This window comes from Aegilops tauschii, chromosome 2 (assembly GCF_002575655.3).
Source record: "Aegilops tauschii subsp. strangulata cultivar AL8/78 chromosome 2, Aet v6.0, whole genome shotgun sequence".
In the NCBI taxonomy this organism is placed as follows: Eukaryota; Viridiplantae; Streptophyta; class Magnoliopsida; order Poales; family Poaceae; genus Aegilops; species Aegilops tauschii.
The window spans coordinates 591400070-591417138 of NC_053036.3; positions in this window are offsets into that span (position 1 = coordinate 591400070).

The window sequence follows — 17069 nt, forward strand, 5'->3', positions numbered from 1 at the left end:
GCACTGACGAACGAACTTGTTCGTAATGTTCTTAGGCGTGAGGGGTTCGCCACTAGCTTTGATGGAATCGATGTTGTACTTTACACCCTCCTACCACTTTTTGCCCAGGCCTCACTTTGTCCTATTGTCTGTAGAAGCAGATTTGCTCGATCCGGAGGGCTGAAAGAAGAAAGATCGATTCGTTAATATATCTTCAAATAAAAAAACATGTGATGATCACTAGATGCCTGCTTATATAAATATACCTTGCCGGTAGTCTTTGTTATTTCAAGATCAACATTGTATTCGTCATCATAATCATAATCATAGTTCATGACTTCATCTGCTCGGTCGTCGAGATCGAATATCTTATCATCACCCTCCCCGGTATTGTTCAGATATTGGGAGCCGTCATCTGCTTCATTCAGATCATCTGGCCTGTTAGGGCTGCGTATGATCTCGAACAGGGACTCTTCTCCCTCTCTGCCGGTATTGTCCGCCATAGCTTTTATTTAACTAATACAAAAGAAATATAAAACAATTTAGTATTCAAATTACAATGCATGGATGCAATCAATAAGGAAAAACTGAATCATATAGTACATAATATGCATCGTCTCGAATAATATATAATCTCGAATACATCGTCTCGAATAATATATGATCTCGAATACATCGTCTCGAATAATATATAATCTCGAGTACATCGTCTCTAATAATATATATAATCTCTAATACATCGTCTCGAATATTATATATCAAATACATCACTGGCTAGGTAGCTAATAAAGATCGAATACTACAGAAGAATCTAGGCCACTCGCGGTTCCTGGGGAGCAGGCGGTGGACACCCAAAGAGAAGGAACCATCACAGGATCATATCTCCGGTCATCTGCCCAAAGAACCTGCCAGGTATTGGAGAACCTGACATCCATAGCAGCCATGTAGCGATGGATGTGCTCGTCCTCCTCCCTGACATGGCGACACACCACCTCCGGCGGGGCCGCCTCCCTCTGCACCGAATGTGGCCCACGCGAATGCCACCAAAGGAGATCAGGGTCGACGACGGGACCCGAGGCCGGGTTCCTCACCAAGCGGCGTGCCCCTCCAGGTAGCACCTCCCAGTGCCAGCCCAGCGGAGCCCAGTCCCGGACATGGGTCAGCCAGACGTCGTCGCGAACGGGTCGACGGCGAGGATGCGGGCCGGGCATCGTCGAGAACAAATACTATATGCCCGCAAAAAGTAACATTTTTTAAATGATTGGATTGTGATAACTAAAATTCTATATGCAAATTCTAAATTTTTCTATAACTAAAATTATAACATCGATCATCGTCTAACAATTTGACATTAATCTAATTCATCTAGCTAAAACTAATTCTAAAATTTCTAACATTTCTATATAACTAGCATTTCTATAACATTTCTAATATTTCTATAACTAAAAAACAGAAAAATTGCTAACATTTCTATAAATATTTCTATAACTAAAAAACAGAAAAAATTTATAACATTTCTATATAACTAACAGTTCTATAACATTTCTAATATTCCTATAACTAAAAACAGAAAAATTTCTAACATTTCTATAAATATTCCTATAACTAAAAAGCAGAAAAATTTCTATAACTGAAATTTATAACTAAAAAACAATGTGTGTGTGTGTGGACATGGCGGCGGGCAGAGCTCACCGACGGCGAGGCGAGGCGACGGGGGGCGGCGACGGGGACGGCGACGGGCGGTGACGACGGGGATCGATGGGGATGGGGCGGCGGCGACGGGGATGGGCCGGGCGGGGACGGGCCGGGCGGGGACGACGCGCGGGACGACGGGGCGGGGCGTGGCGACGGGGACGGGGACGCGGCCGGGCGGCGACGGCGACGGATGGCGACGAGGGCGGCGGCGATGGGGCAGAGGAGAAGAAGCAGAGGGAGAGATGAGAAACTGACGAAATTTTGAAGTGTTTTGTTATATAGAACCACCCTTTAGTACTGGTTGGAGCCACCAACCGGTACTAAAGGTCTATTTTGGCCAGGCCAAGCGGCGGGAAGCGCACCCCTTTAGTACCGGTTGATGGCACCAACCAGTACTAAAGACCAACCCTTTAGTACCGGTTGGAGCCACGACCCGGTACTAAAGGGGTGCGCTGGCGCAGGTGCGGTGCGGCAAGTTTAGTCCCACCTCGCTAGCCGAGGGGCGTCCGCACTGGTTTATAAGCCCCGGTGCGGTAGCTCTCTCGAGCTCCTCTCCAAAGCAGGCCTACTGGGCCTACCTGTTCTGTGCTGCCCTATGGGCCTACTGGGCCTTTGCGGGCCTGCATCCTGGCCCAACAACACATTCGGTTTCTAGTCGTATGTAGGCCGCTCTGGCCTAGTAGGCGGGCTTTTTATTTTCTTATTTTTTTCCTTTATTTATTTTTATTTTATTTATTTTTGAGTTGTTTTTTGCTGTATTTAGAGTTTCTTTGTGAATATTTTTGCTTTACGTACAAAAAATTACAAACTTTCTTTTAGTGCCGGTAGTTTTCAAATTTGAATAGTTTAAATTTTGAATTATTTGAAATTTATGTGAATCACTAGTTTGTGAATAACTTAACTTTGAAAATAGATTTTTCAGTGATTCTTTTTTATTATGTTTAATATTAGTGTGTTTTATCATTATATTCAATTTGATAATGCTTAGGTTATTTAAAAAATGAAATGCCTTTGTAACAGATGAATTTTCGTCCGAAACCCTGATACTTCGAAAGAGATTGTCCATTTTGTACACGAAGTGCATCCAGTTTTTGCGGTAACCCTCTCTACTTTTTTGCACATGCTATGTGGGTGAAATTATGATACCATGCCAACTTTCAACCTTTTCTGAGTTAATTTCAAGTGCTTTTCAATTTCAGGGTCATTTAGCTGAAAAAATCAGTAAATGCATGAAAGAATTTGTTTGCACATAAAATTTCTTCGCGTTTCAAATGCCAAAACACATAACTACCCTAACTATTACAGAGATTCCCTCTTGGGTGTGAAACACAGAATAAAGTGATGATAGTGAAGCCGATCACATCCCAGATCTTTGGGTGTGAAACTTTTTCTTCGCGTGTGTCCCTTTGCGCCGTAGCCATGGAAAATCTTCATCATTTAACTGGATGCTCGGGTCAATATTCACTCTGAATGGAGCAATTTCATCAAACTTTTCATAATCTTCTGACATGTCTGTCTTGTCATTCACTCCCACGATGTTTCTCTTCCCAGAAAGAACTATGTGGCGCTTTGGATCATCATATGATGCATTCGCTTCCTTATCTTTTCTTTTTCTCGGCTTGGTAGACATGTCCTTCACATAGAAAACCTGTGCCACATCATTGGCTAGGACGAATGGTTCGTCTGCATACGCAACATTGTTGAGATCCACTGTTGTCATTCCGTACTGCGGGTCTTCTGTTACCCCGCCTCGTGTCATATTGACCCATTTGCACCGAAACAAAGGGACCTTCAAACCACGTCCATAGTCAAGTTCCCATATGTCCTCTATGTAACCATAATATGTTTCCTTTCCCGTCTTGGTTGTTGCATCAAAGTGGACACCACTGTTTTGGTTGGTGCTCTTCTTATCTTGGGCGATCGTGTAAAATGTATTACCATTTATCTCGTACCCTTTGAAAGTCATTATATTCGAAGATAGTAACTGGGATAGCGAGTACAGGTCATCTTCAATAGAGGTGTCATGCATGGTATGTGTCTGCAACCAGCCGGCGAAACTCCTGGTTTGTTTACGTGTAATCCAGTCATCAGACCGCTCCGGGTGTTTGGAGCGTAGAAAATTCTTGTGTTCGTCCATATACGGAGCCACCAAGGCGGAATTCTGTAGAACTGTGCAGTGTGCTTCAGTGAGAGAATGTCCGTCCATACATATTATTTGATTCCCTCCTAGTGTGCCTTTTCCATCCAGTCTGCCCTTATGCCGCGATTCAGGAACACCAATCGGCTTAAGGTCAGGAATAAAGTCAATACAAAACTCAATGACCTCCTCATTTTCATGGCCCTTGGAGATGCTTCCTTCTGGCCTAGCACGGTTATGAACATATTTCTTTAAGACTCCCATGAACCTCTCAAAGGGGAACATATTGTGTAGAAATACAGGACCCAAAACGTTAATCTCTTCGCATAGGTGAACTAGGACGTGCGTCATGATGTTGAAGAAGGATGGTGGGAACACCAACTCGAAACTGACAAGACATTGCACCAAATCATTCTCTAACCTTGGTATGATTTCTGGATTGATTACCTTCTGAGAGATTGCATTGAGGAATGCACATAGCATCACAATGGCTAATCAAACGTTATCCGGTAGAAGCCCCCTCAATGCAACCGGAAGCAGTTGCGTCATAATGACATGGCAGTCATGAGACTTTAGGTTCTGGAACTTTTTCTCTGCCATGTTTATTATTACCTTTATATTCGACGAGAAGCCAGACGGTACCTTAATACTGAGTAGGCATTCAAAGAAGATTTCCTTCTCTTCTTTGGTAAGAGCGTAGCTGGCATGACCCTGATGTATGTCGTCTTTTCCGTGCATACGTTGCTGGTCCTCCTGTGCCTCAGGTGTATCTTTTGTCTTCCCATACACGCCCAAGAAGCCAAGCAGGGTCACGCAAAGATTATTCGTCATGTGCATCACGTCGATTGCGGAGCGGACCTCTAGGTCTTTCCAATAGGGCAGGTCCCAAAATATAGATTTCTTCTTCCACATGGGTGCGCGCCCGTCAGCGTCATTCGGAACAGGTTGTCCGCCAGGACCCTTTCCAAAGACTACCTTCAAATCCTTGACCATATCATGTACATCAGCACCAGTACGGTGGCGAGGCTTCGTCCGGTGATCCGCCTCACCTTTGAAATGCTTGCCTTTCTTTCTTACGGGATGCCTGCTCGGAAAAAATCGACGATGTCCCAGGTACACATTCTTCCTACAATTGTCCAAATATATATTGTCGGTATCATCCAAATAGTGTGTGCATGCGCAGTATCCCTTGTTTGTCTGTCCTGAAAGGTTACTCAGAGCAGGCCAATCATTGATGGTCATGAACAGCAACGCCTTTAGGTCAAATTCTTCCCCCATGTGCTCATCCCATGCACGTACACCTGTTCCATTCCACAGTTGTAAGAGTTCTTCAACTAATGGCCTTAGGTACACATCAATGTCGTTGCCGGGTTGCTTAGGGCCTTGGATGAGCACTGGCATCATAATGAACTTCCGCTTCATGCACAACCAAGGAGGAAGGTTATACAAACATAGAGTCACAGGCCAGGTGCTATGGTTGCTGCTCTGCTCCCCAAAAGGATTAATGCCATCTTCACTTAGACCAAACCATACGTTCCTTGCGTCATCTGCAAACTCCTTCACGTACTTTCTCTCGATTTTTCTCCACTGCGACCCGTCAGCGGGTACTCTCAACTTTCCGTCTTTCTTGCGGTCTTCTCTGTGCCATCGCATCGCCTTGGCATGCTCTTTGTTTTGGAACAAACGTTTCAACCATGGTATTATAGGAGCATACCACATCACCTTGGCAGGAATCTTCTTCCTGGGGCGCTCGCCCTCGACATCACCAGGGTCATCGCGGCTGATCTTATAGCGCAATGCACCGCATACCGGGCAAGCGTTCAAATCCTCGTACTCACCGCGGTAGAGGGTGCAGTCATTAGGGCATGCATGTATCTTCTGCACCTCTAACCCTAGAGGACAGACAGCCTTCTTTGCTTCATACTACTCTCGGGCAATTCGTTGTCCTTTGGAAGCATATTCTTTATCATTACCAGCAACTTTCCAAATCCCTTGTTAGATACACCATTCTCTGCCTTCCATTGCAGCAATTCTAGTGTGGTGCCCAACTTTTTCTTGTCAGCTTCGCAATTCGGGTACAACAATTTCTTGTGATCCTCTAACATGCGCTGCAACTTCTCCTTCTCCAAATCACTTGCGCAGTTTCTCTTTGCATCGGCAATGGCCCGACCTAGATCATCAGTGGGCTCATCTGATGCCTCTTCTTCAGCTTCTTCCCGCATTGCCGGCTCAGCTTCTTCCCCCATTGTTGTATCATCGTATTCAGGGAACCCATGGCTAGGATAGTTGTCGTCGTCCTCTTCTTCTTCATTGTCTTCCATCATAACCCCTCTTTCTCCGTGCTTGGTCCAAACATTATAGTGGGGCATGAAACCGGACTTAAACAGGTGGACGTGAATGGTTCTTGACGTAGAGTAATTGTGATCATTCTTACAGACAACACATGGACAAGGCATAAAACCATCCGCCCGCTTGTTCGCCTCAGCCGCAAGCAGAAAAGTATGCATGCCATTAATGAACTCGGGAGAGCATCGGTCATCATACATCCATTGTCGGCTCATCTTCATTACACAACACCGAAAAGACCAAACTAATACAAGTTCATACATAAAGTTCATACATATATATAGTTCATACTACACTTAAATGCAACAAACAAATAACTCTCTAGCTAAACCATTTAAATGCAGCAACAAATGCGATCAAGATCGCAACTAAGGTAACAATTGATCCAACGGCATAATGATACCAAGCCTCACTATCAATGGCATATTTTCTAATCTTTCCAATCTTCAAGCGCATTTTCTCCATCTTGATCTTGTGATCATCGACGACATCGACAACATGCAACTCCAATTCCATCGTCTCCCCTTCGATTCTTTTCAATTTTTATTTCAAATACTCGTTTTCTCTTTCAACTAAATTTAACCTCTCGACAATAGGGTCAGTTGGAATTTCCGGTTCACATACCTCCTAGATAAAAATATCTATGTCAACTTGATGGGCATAATTTGTTATAAACACGAAATGCAACAACTAGTTTTAAAAGAGAATATACCACATCCGAATCATAACAAGGACGAGGGCCGACGGGGACGGATATCAAAACCATGGCACTATGTATAACAAACAACGTACGGGTAAGATTTATACAAGTAACTATATATCCAAATCACACAAACATCAATTTGGTAATGTAAAACATTCATGAACAAGAGGCTCACCACAAGGTGGTGCCAGCGACAGGACGGTGAGGGCGATCGACGATGGTTACGACGGAGATTTAGAAGGCACTAAGTAAACCACACCTACATATGCAAACTAAGTGTTATTTTTGACCTCAAATTGCATATAAATCAAATACTAGCACATATAATTCCTCCCAAATTACTAAACTCACAAATTAATCACTATACAAAGCATTGCAAGAGCTAATCTAGCAATGAGAGATGAAAGGACAAAGTTGCTAACCTTTGTGATCATTTGAATGGATGGGGGCCTTCGAATCTTGACAAATTTTGGGCAAAATGTGTGATGAGCTCGAGAGGAAGAGGGGAAGAACAGAGAGGAGAGGGGAAAGGGGAAGAACAAAGCGAGCTCGGGTGGATGAAGGGTTTATGTAGGACGACCTTTAGCACCGGTTCGTGCCACGAACCGGTACTAAAGGTGCTGGAGGGGCCCCAGACTGACAACATCCTGCCACCACTAACTTTAGTACTGGTTCGTGGTACGAACTGGTACTAAAGGTTCGCCACGAACCGGTACTAATGAGAGCGGCCGGCTAGCCGTTGGAACCGGCACTAATGGACACATTAGTGCCGGCTCAAAATCAAACCGGCACTAATGTGCTTCACATTTGACCCTTTTTCTACTAGTGAGTGCGTATAATCCATGGACTCAACATTAGTCATAAAGAACTCACATACTTATTGCAAAAATCTATTAGTTATCGAAACAAAGTACTACGTGCATGCTCCTAGGGGGGTAGATTGGTAGGAAAATACCATCGCTCGTCCCCGACCACCACTCATAAGGAAGACAATCAATAAATAAATCATGCTCCGACTTCATCACATAACGGTTCACCATACGTGCATGCTACGAGAATCACAAACTTCAACACAAGTATTTCTCCAATCCACAACTACCCACTAGCATGACTCTAATATCACCATCTTTATATTGCAAAACTATTGCAAGGAATCAAACATATCATATTCAGTGATCTACAAGTTTTTATGTAGGATTTTATGACTAACCATGTGAATGACCAGTTCCTGTCATCTCTCTAAATAGATATAAGTGAAGCAAGAGAGTTTCATTCTTTCTACAAAAGATATGCCCGTGCTCTAACAAATATAAGTGAAGCAAAAGAGCATTCTACAAATGGTGGTTTTCTATGTAAAGAGAAACAGGCAATCCAAACTTCAAATGATATAAGTGAAGCACATGAAGCATTCTATAAAGCCATACTCAAAAGATATAAGTGAAGTGCATAGAGCATTCTATAAATAAACCAAGGACTATCTCATACCAGCATGGTGCATAAAATAAAAGAGAAAACTAAATGCAAAAGACGCTCCAAGATTGCACATATCGCATGAATGAAACGAATCCAAAAACATACCGATACTTGTTGAAGAAAGAGGGGATGCCTTCCGGGGCATCCCCAAGCTTAGACGCTTGAGTCTCCTTGAATATTTACTTGGGGTGCCTTGGGCATCCCCAAGCTTGAGCTCTTGCCTCCCCTTCTTCTCCTCACATCGAGACCTTCTCGATCATCGAACACTTCATCCACACAAAACTTCAACAGAAAACTCGGTAAGATCCGTTAGTATAATAAAGCAAATCACTACTCTAAGTACTGTTGCAAACCAATTCATATTTTGTTTTTGAATTGTGTCTACTGTAATATAACTTTTTCATGGCTTAATCCACTGATATAAATCGATAGTTTCATCAAAACAAGCAAACTATGCATCAAAAACAGAATCTGTCTAAAACAGAACAGTCTGTAATAATCTGAACATTCACCATACTTCTGATAATTTAAAAATTCTGCAAAAATTAGTAAAAATAAACAATTTGTATAGAAATACAGTGCAAAAAAGAATCATAACCATTTGACGTTCCAGTAAAAAATGTAAAATCGAGCACTACAGCCAAAGTTTCTGTCCTGCACCGTACAAACCAACAAGCATTGTAAACATCCTAAAGGCAAACCTTGGCACATTATTTTTATAATACAATGGAATTGTACAAGGGGATAATTATTTTTGTTTAAAAGTTTCTGTAGTCAAGATTCACAAAGTTTCCGTGAGCATGAACAAAGTTCAAGGCTAGCTCCCACTTTAACAATGCTCGTCTTTCTCACTTTCGCTTTTCTTTTTGAAAAAGTTTTAGGTTCCCCTCTTTAAAAAACTATATGAAAGCACTCAACAGAAATAAATGACTCTCTAAAACTTCCGGGTTGTCTCCCTGGCAGCGCTTTCTTTAAAGCCATTAAGCTAGGCATATAGTGCTCAAGTAGTGGATCCACCCGGATCCCAAGGTATATCAAAGCCAATTTTAATTAGCAATGATTTGGCATTTAGTAGTGAGCACAAAGTAACATAAATCAAGCAATGACGAAGTCTAACTCTCTTCCTATGCATCGGCATGTCATAAAAGAACAATTCATGAACACATAGTAAAGGCCAATGCATAGTATAAACAGTTTCTTGCAATTTTTTCGTGTTGGAAACATAGAGAGGCGGAGATATAGTTTCTCTCTCATAATAATTGCAAGTAGGAGCAGCAAGCACATGCATATTATATTCATCAAAATCATCATGTGCAACGGTAAAAGGCAACCCATCAATATAATCCTTAATAAGTGCAAACTTCTCCGATATAATGTAGTCGGGAGAATTCAAAAAGATAATAGGACTATCATGCGTGGGTGCAATAGCAACAATTTCATGTTTAACATAAGGAACTATAGCAAGTTCATCTCCATATGAATAATTCATATTGGCATCTTGGCCACAAGCATAGCAAGCATCATCAAAAAGGGATATTTCAAGAGAATCAACGGGATCATAATAGTCATCATAGCAATCATCCTTCGGTAAGCACGAAGGGAAATTAAACAATGTATGAGTTGAAGAGTTACTCTCATTAGAAGGTGGGCACGGGTAGCTAATCCGCTCTTCCTCCTTTTGTTCTTCACTCTCCTCATCATCTTTTTCATCCAATGAGCTATTAGTTTCATCAATTTCTTCTTCCATAGACTCCTGCAAAATATTAGTCTCTTCTTGGACAGCGGAGTAGTCCTCAAGATATGGTTCAACATAGGCATTAGAAGCATAATTATCATAGCAATATTTAAGTATGGCAAAATTTTCAGATTTGTAAAGAGTAGCATCATACGTTTCAATCAAAGAAGCAATTTCGTAAGCAACCTTAAAAGCAACAAATTCTTCAATTTGTTGAACATCATAGTAATTATAAACACCCTTAGCATACGAAGATACGATTCCATTATCAATAAACTCACATTGGTAGGGAAGGTGTTTCTTAGGGTTCTCAGAACAACAAGTAACATCATATATTTCACATAAATTCCAAGCATTGCAAACGATGAATTTGATCCAGTAAATGTTTCCCTTTTTCAGATATAGGGTGTCGCACATAACAAGCATGCTCATCTAAAGATTTTCCCTCAACTAAGCTAGTTGGGGTTTCAGCACGAGCACATAGGGATCGAAGATGATCCAAGTAATAAGCGTCGGGAGTGTGATAGATTTTGAGTGGTTCTTCAACCATTGGTTCAGTAGGTACAACTAATTTTTTTGGTATTTTGCGTTTCCTACCCATAACTGAAGATAGAAAACAACTAAGAACAGCAAATAAAAATTACTTAGTGATAAAGCAAACAAGCACACACGAGAATATTCACCCCACGCTATAACTCCCCGGCAACGGCGCCAGAAAAAGGTCTTGATAACCCACAAATATAGGGGATCAATTGTAGCCTCTTTCGATAAGTAAGAGCGTCGAACCCAACCAGGAGCTAAAGGTAGAACAAATATTCCCTCAAGTTCTATCGACCACCGATACAACTCTACGCACACTTGACGTTCGCTTTACCGGAAACAAGTATGAAACTAGAAGTACTTTGTAGGTGTTTTTGGATAGGCTTGCAAGAATATAAAGAGAGCGTAAATAAAAAGCAGGGGCTGTTTAGATAAAGACACAACTAAATTAGTTTTAGTAGAGAGCTTTTTTGTTACGAGAAAGTTATTTGTCCCTAGGCAATCGATAACTAGACCGGTAATCATTATTGCAATTTTATTTGAGGGAGAGGCATAAGCTAACATACTTTCTCTACTTGGATCATATACACTTATGACTGGAGCTCTAGCAAGCATCCGCAACTACTAAAGATCATTAAGGTAAAACCCAACCATAGCATCAAAGCATCAAGTCCTCTTTATCCCATACGCAACAACCCCCTTACTCGGGTTTGTGTTTCAGTCACTCACGCAACCCACTATAAGCGAATCATGAACGTATTGCAACACCCTACAGCGGGGATCCCTCACGCTTGCGCGACATGGAGAGCACCATAGGACAGCACCAATAATAAAACATGCAACTCAAACCAATCTTGATCATCAAATAACCCATAGGACAAAACGGATCTACTCAAACATCATAGGATAGCCATACATCATTGGGAAATAATATATAGCGTTGAGCACCATGTTTAAGTAGATATTACAGCGGGTAAGAGAGAGGTTACATCGCTGCATAGAGGGGGGGAAGAGTTGGTGATGATGGCGGTGAAGTTATTGGTGAAGATTGCGGTGATGATGATGGTGGCCACGGCAGCGTTCCGGCGCCACCGGAAGAGAGGGGGAGAGGGGCCCCCTTCTTCTTCTTCTTCCTTGACCTCCTCCCTAGATGGGAGAAGGGTTTCCCCTCTGGTCCTTGGCCTCCATGGCATGGGAGGGGCGGGAGCCCCTCCGAGATTGGATCTGTCTCTCTGTCTCTCTCTGTTTCTGCGTTCTGTTCTGCTGCCCTTTCACCGTTTTGTATATATATGGAGATCCGTAACTCCGATTGGACTGAAATCTTCGCCGTGATTTTTTTCTAAAAATTAGCTTTCTTGCGGCAGAAGAAGGGCATCAACCGCCTTACGGGGGCCCACGAGGGTCAGGGGCGCGCCCCCTGCCTCGTGCCTCCCTCGGGCACCGTCTCGCGTGGATTTTTCTTCCCATATTCTCCGAATATTCCAAAAATATTCTCCGTCCGTTTTTATCCCGTTTGGACTCTGTTTGATATGGATATTCTGCGAAACAAAAACATGCGACAAACAGGAACTGGCACTGGGCACTGGATCAATATGTTAGTCCCCAAAAATAGTATAAAAAGTTGCCAAAAATATATGAAAGTTGTAGAATATTGGCATGGAACAACAAAAATTATAGATACGATGGAGACGTATCACACTACTATCAAGATTCAGCAAAAATAGACCACTCATCAAGGGTGCATGACCATAAAAGATATTACTCATATAAATAGAACAACCATTATTCTCTGATTTAAATGAATAACTGTCTCGCATCAAACAAGATCCAGATATAATGTTCATGCTTAACGCTGGCACCAAATTGCAATTATTCAGGTCTAAAACTAATCCCGAAGGTAGATGTAGAGGTAGCGTGCCGACCGCGATCACATCGATTTTGGAACCATTTCCCACGCGCATCGTCACCTCGTCCTTAGCCAATCTTCGCTTAATCCGTAGCCCCTGTTTCAAGTTACAAATATGAGCAACAGAACCAGTATCAAATACCCAGGCACTACTACGAGCATTAGTAAGGTACACATCAATAACATGTATATCAAATATACCTTTCACTTTGCCATCCTTCTTATCCGCCAAATACTTGGGGCAGTTCCGCTTCCAGTGACCAGTCCCTTTGCAGTAGAAGCACTCAGTCTCAGGCTTAGGTCCAGACTTGGGTTTCTTCACCTGAGCAGCAACTTGCTTGTCGTTCTTCTTGAAGTTACCCTTCTTCCCTTTGCCCTTCTTCTTGAAACTAGTGGTCTTGTTAACCATCAACACTTGATGCTCCTTCTTGATTTCTACCTCCGCAGCTTTTAGCATTGCGAAGAGCTCGGGAATTTTCTTGTCCATCCCTTGCATATTATAGTTCATCACGAAGCTTTTGTAGCTTGGTGGCAGTGATTGAAGAAATCTGTCAATGACACTATCATCAGGAAGATTAACTCCCAGTTGAGTCAAGTGATTGTGGTACCCAGACATTATGAGTACATGTTCACTGACAGAACTATTCTCCTCCATCTTGCAGCTATAGAACTTATTGGAGACTTCATATCTCTCAATCAGGGCATTTGCTTGAAATATTAACTTCAACTCTTGGAACATCTCATATGCTCCATGACGTTCAAAACGTCGTTGAAGTCCCGGTTCTAAGCTGTAAAGCATGGCACACTCAACTATCGAGTAGTCATCAGCTTTGCTCTGCCAGACGTTCATAGCGTCTGGAGTTGCGCTCCTGCAGCGGATTTGGCACCTAGCGATGCTTCCAGGACGGAATTTTTCTGTGCAGCAATGAGGATAGTCCTCAAGTTACGGACCCAGTCCGTGTAGTTGCTACCATCATCTTTCAACTTAGCTTTCTCTAGGAATGCATTAAAATTCAAAGGAACGGTAGCACGGGCCATTTATCTACAATAACATAGACATGCAAAATACTATCAAGTACTAAGTTCATGATAAATTAAAGTTCAATTAATCATATTACTTAAGAACTCCCACTTAGATACACATCCCTCTAGTCATCTAAATGATCACGTGATCCATATCAACTAAACCATGTCCGATCATCACGTGAGATGGAGTAGTTTTCAATGGTGAACATCACTATGTTGATCATATCTGCTATATGATTCACGTTCGACCTTTCGGTCTCAGTATTCCGAGGCCATATCTGCATATGCTAGGCTCGTCAAGTTTAACCCGAGTATTCTGCACGTGCAAAACTGGTTTGCACACGTTGTATGTGAACGTAGAGCTTATCACACCCGATCATCACGTGGTGTCTCGGCACGACGAATTGTAGCAACGGTGCATACTCAGGGAGAACACTTATACCTTGAAATTTAGTGAGGGATCATCTTATAATGCTACCGCCGTACTAAGCAAAATAAGATGCATAAAGGATAAACATCACATGCAATCAATATAAGTGATATGATATGGCCATCATCATCTTGTGCCTTTGATCTCCATCTCCAAAGCACCGTCATGATCACCATCATCACCGGCTTGACACCTTGATCTCCATCGTAGCATCGTTGTCATCTCGCCAACTATTGCTTCTACGACTATCGCTACCGCTTAGTGATAAAGTAAAGCAATTACATGGCGATTGCATTTCATACAATAAAGCGACAACCATATGGCTCCTGCCAGTTGCCGATAACTGTTACAAAACATGATCATCTCATACAACAATTTATATATCATTACGTCTTGATCATATCACATCACAACAAGCCCTGCAAAAACAAGTTGGACGTCCTCTACTTTGTTGTTGCAAGTTTTACGTGGCTACTACGGGCTTCTAGCAAGAACCGTTCTTACCTACGCATCAAAACCACAACAAATTTTTGTCAAATGTGTTGTTTTAACCTTCAACAAGGACCGGGCGTAGTCAAACTCGATTCAACTAAAGTTGGAGAAACAGACACCCAGTAGCCACCTGTGTGCGAAGGACGCCGGTAGAACCTGTCTCATGAACGCGGTCATGTAATGTCGGTATGGGCCGCTTCATCCAACAATACCGCCGAATCAAAGTAAGACGTTGCTGGTAAGCAGTATGACTATTATCGCCCACAACTCACTGTGTTCTACTCGTGCATATAACATCTACGCATAGACCTGGCTCGGATGCCACTGTTGGGGAACGCAGTATTTCAAAAAATTTACCTACGATCACGCAAGATCTATCTAGGAGATGCATAGCAACGGGCGGGGAGAGTGTGTCCACGTACCCTCGTAGACCGAAAGCAGAAGCGTTTAGTAACGCGGTTGATGTAGTCGAACGTCTTCGCGATCCAATCGATCCAAGCACCGAACGTACGGCACCTCCTCGTTCAGCACACGTTCAGCTCGATGACGTCCCTCGAGCTCTTGATCCAGTTGAGGCCGGGGAGAGTTCCGTCAGCACGACGGTGTGGCGATGGTGATGATGAAGTTACCGGCGCAGGGCTTCGCCTAAGCACTACGACGATATGACCGAGGTGTGTAACTGTGGAGGGGGCACCGCACACGGCTAAGAGAAGGCTTGGTGTGCCTTTGGGGTGCCCCCCTACCACGTATATAAAGGGGTATGAGAGGTGGTCGGCCCAAGGGGGGCGGGGGCGCCATGGGGGGAGTCCTACTTGGACTCCCGGTCCAAGTAGGATTCGCCCCCCCCCCTTTCCTATTCCCACTAGGAGAAGGAGGGAAGGAGGAGAAGGAGAGAAGGAAAGGGGCCCCCCCCAACCCTAGTCCAATTCGGTTTGGGCTTGGAGGGGCGTGCACCACCACCTGGCCACCACCTCCTCTCTCCACTAGGGCCCATGAAGGCCCATTAACTCCCCGGGGGAGTTCCAGTAACCCCCGGTACTCCGGAAAATGCCCGAACCTTTCCGAAATCATTCCGGTGTCCAAACATAACCTTCCAATATATCAATATTTATGTCTCGACCATTTCGAGACTCCTCGTCATGTCCGTGATCTCATCCGGGACTCCGAACAAACTTCGGTACATCAAATAACGTAACTCATAATATAAATCGTCATCGAACGTTAACCGTGCGGACCCTACGGGTTCGAGAACTATGTAGACATGACCGAGACACATCTCCGGTCAATAACCAATAGCGAAACCTGGATGCTCATATTGGCTCCTACATATTCTACGAAGATCTTTATCGGTCAAAACCGCATAACAACATACGTTGTTCCCTTTGTCATCGGTATGTTACTAGCCCAAGATTCGATCGTGGTATCATCATACCTAGTTCAATCTCGTTACCGGCATGTCTCTTTACTTGTTCCGTAATGCATCATACCGTGACTAACTCATTAGTCACATTGCTTGCAAGGCTCATAGTGATGTGCATTACCAAGAGGGCCCAGAGATACCTCTCCGATACACGGAGTGATAAATCCCAATCTCGATCTATGCCAACTCAACAAACACCATCGGAGACACCTGTAGAGCATCTTTATAATCACCCAGTTACGTTGTGACGTTTGATAGCACACAAGGTGTTCCTCCGGTATTCGGGAGTTGCATAATCTCATAGTCTGAGGAACATGTATAAGTCATGAAGAAAGCAATAGCAATAAAACTAAACGATCATAATGCTAAGCTAACGGATGGGTCTTATCCATCACATCATTCTCTAATGATGTGATCCCGTTCATCGAATGACAACACATGTCTATGGCTAGGAAACTTAACCGTCTTTGATTAACGAGCTAGTCAAGTAGAGGCATACTAGGGACACTCTGTTTATCTATGTATCCACACATGTACTAAGTTTCCGATTAATACAATTCTAGCATGAATAATAAACATTTATCATGATATAAGGAAATATAAATAACAACTTTATTATTGCCTCTAGGGCATATTTCCTTCACTCCGGCGTCGCTGGCCCCTTGAACCTGAGCAAACTCCAAAAACGATGCCCTCAAGAGGGACTACGACGCTAAAGCACCGCCATCGCTCGATCGCAATGAGATCTTGGGTTTCCCCTGGAGTTGCCCGCGGTGTCAAGGACCCAGACAAGGGCGTCTCCGCCCAGTTGCCGGCGTGCCGCACCCGCTATTGCGTCGTCCGCATCCCGACGACCATGGCCCGTAGCCAGCCACCGGGCCTCACGAACACGCCCAAGCACCGGGCCGACGGCATCCGCCCGCAACCACCGCCGTCCCCTCCACCTCAGAGCTCGGCGACGCGCTCTGGGGCAGCGCCGTGCCGTCGGCCACCACCCGATACCCCATTTCGAGGGGTGACGATGCCCTAAGAGCCGCGGCCCACCGCCGCCAGATTCGAGCGGGCTTTGCCCGGGGATGCGTTAGGCGGCGGCGGATGGGTGAACGCCGGGAGGAGGCCTTATGTCGGGGGGTGAGATGCCCCGCCCGAGTCGCCCTGGAGGAGGACGACGCGGGGGCTGATCCTAT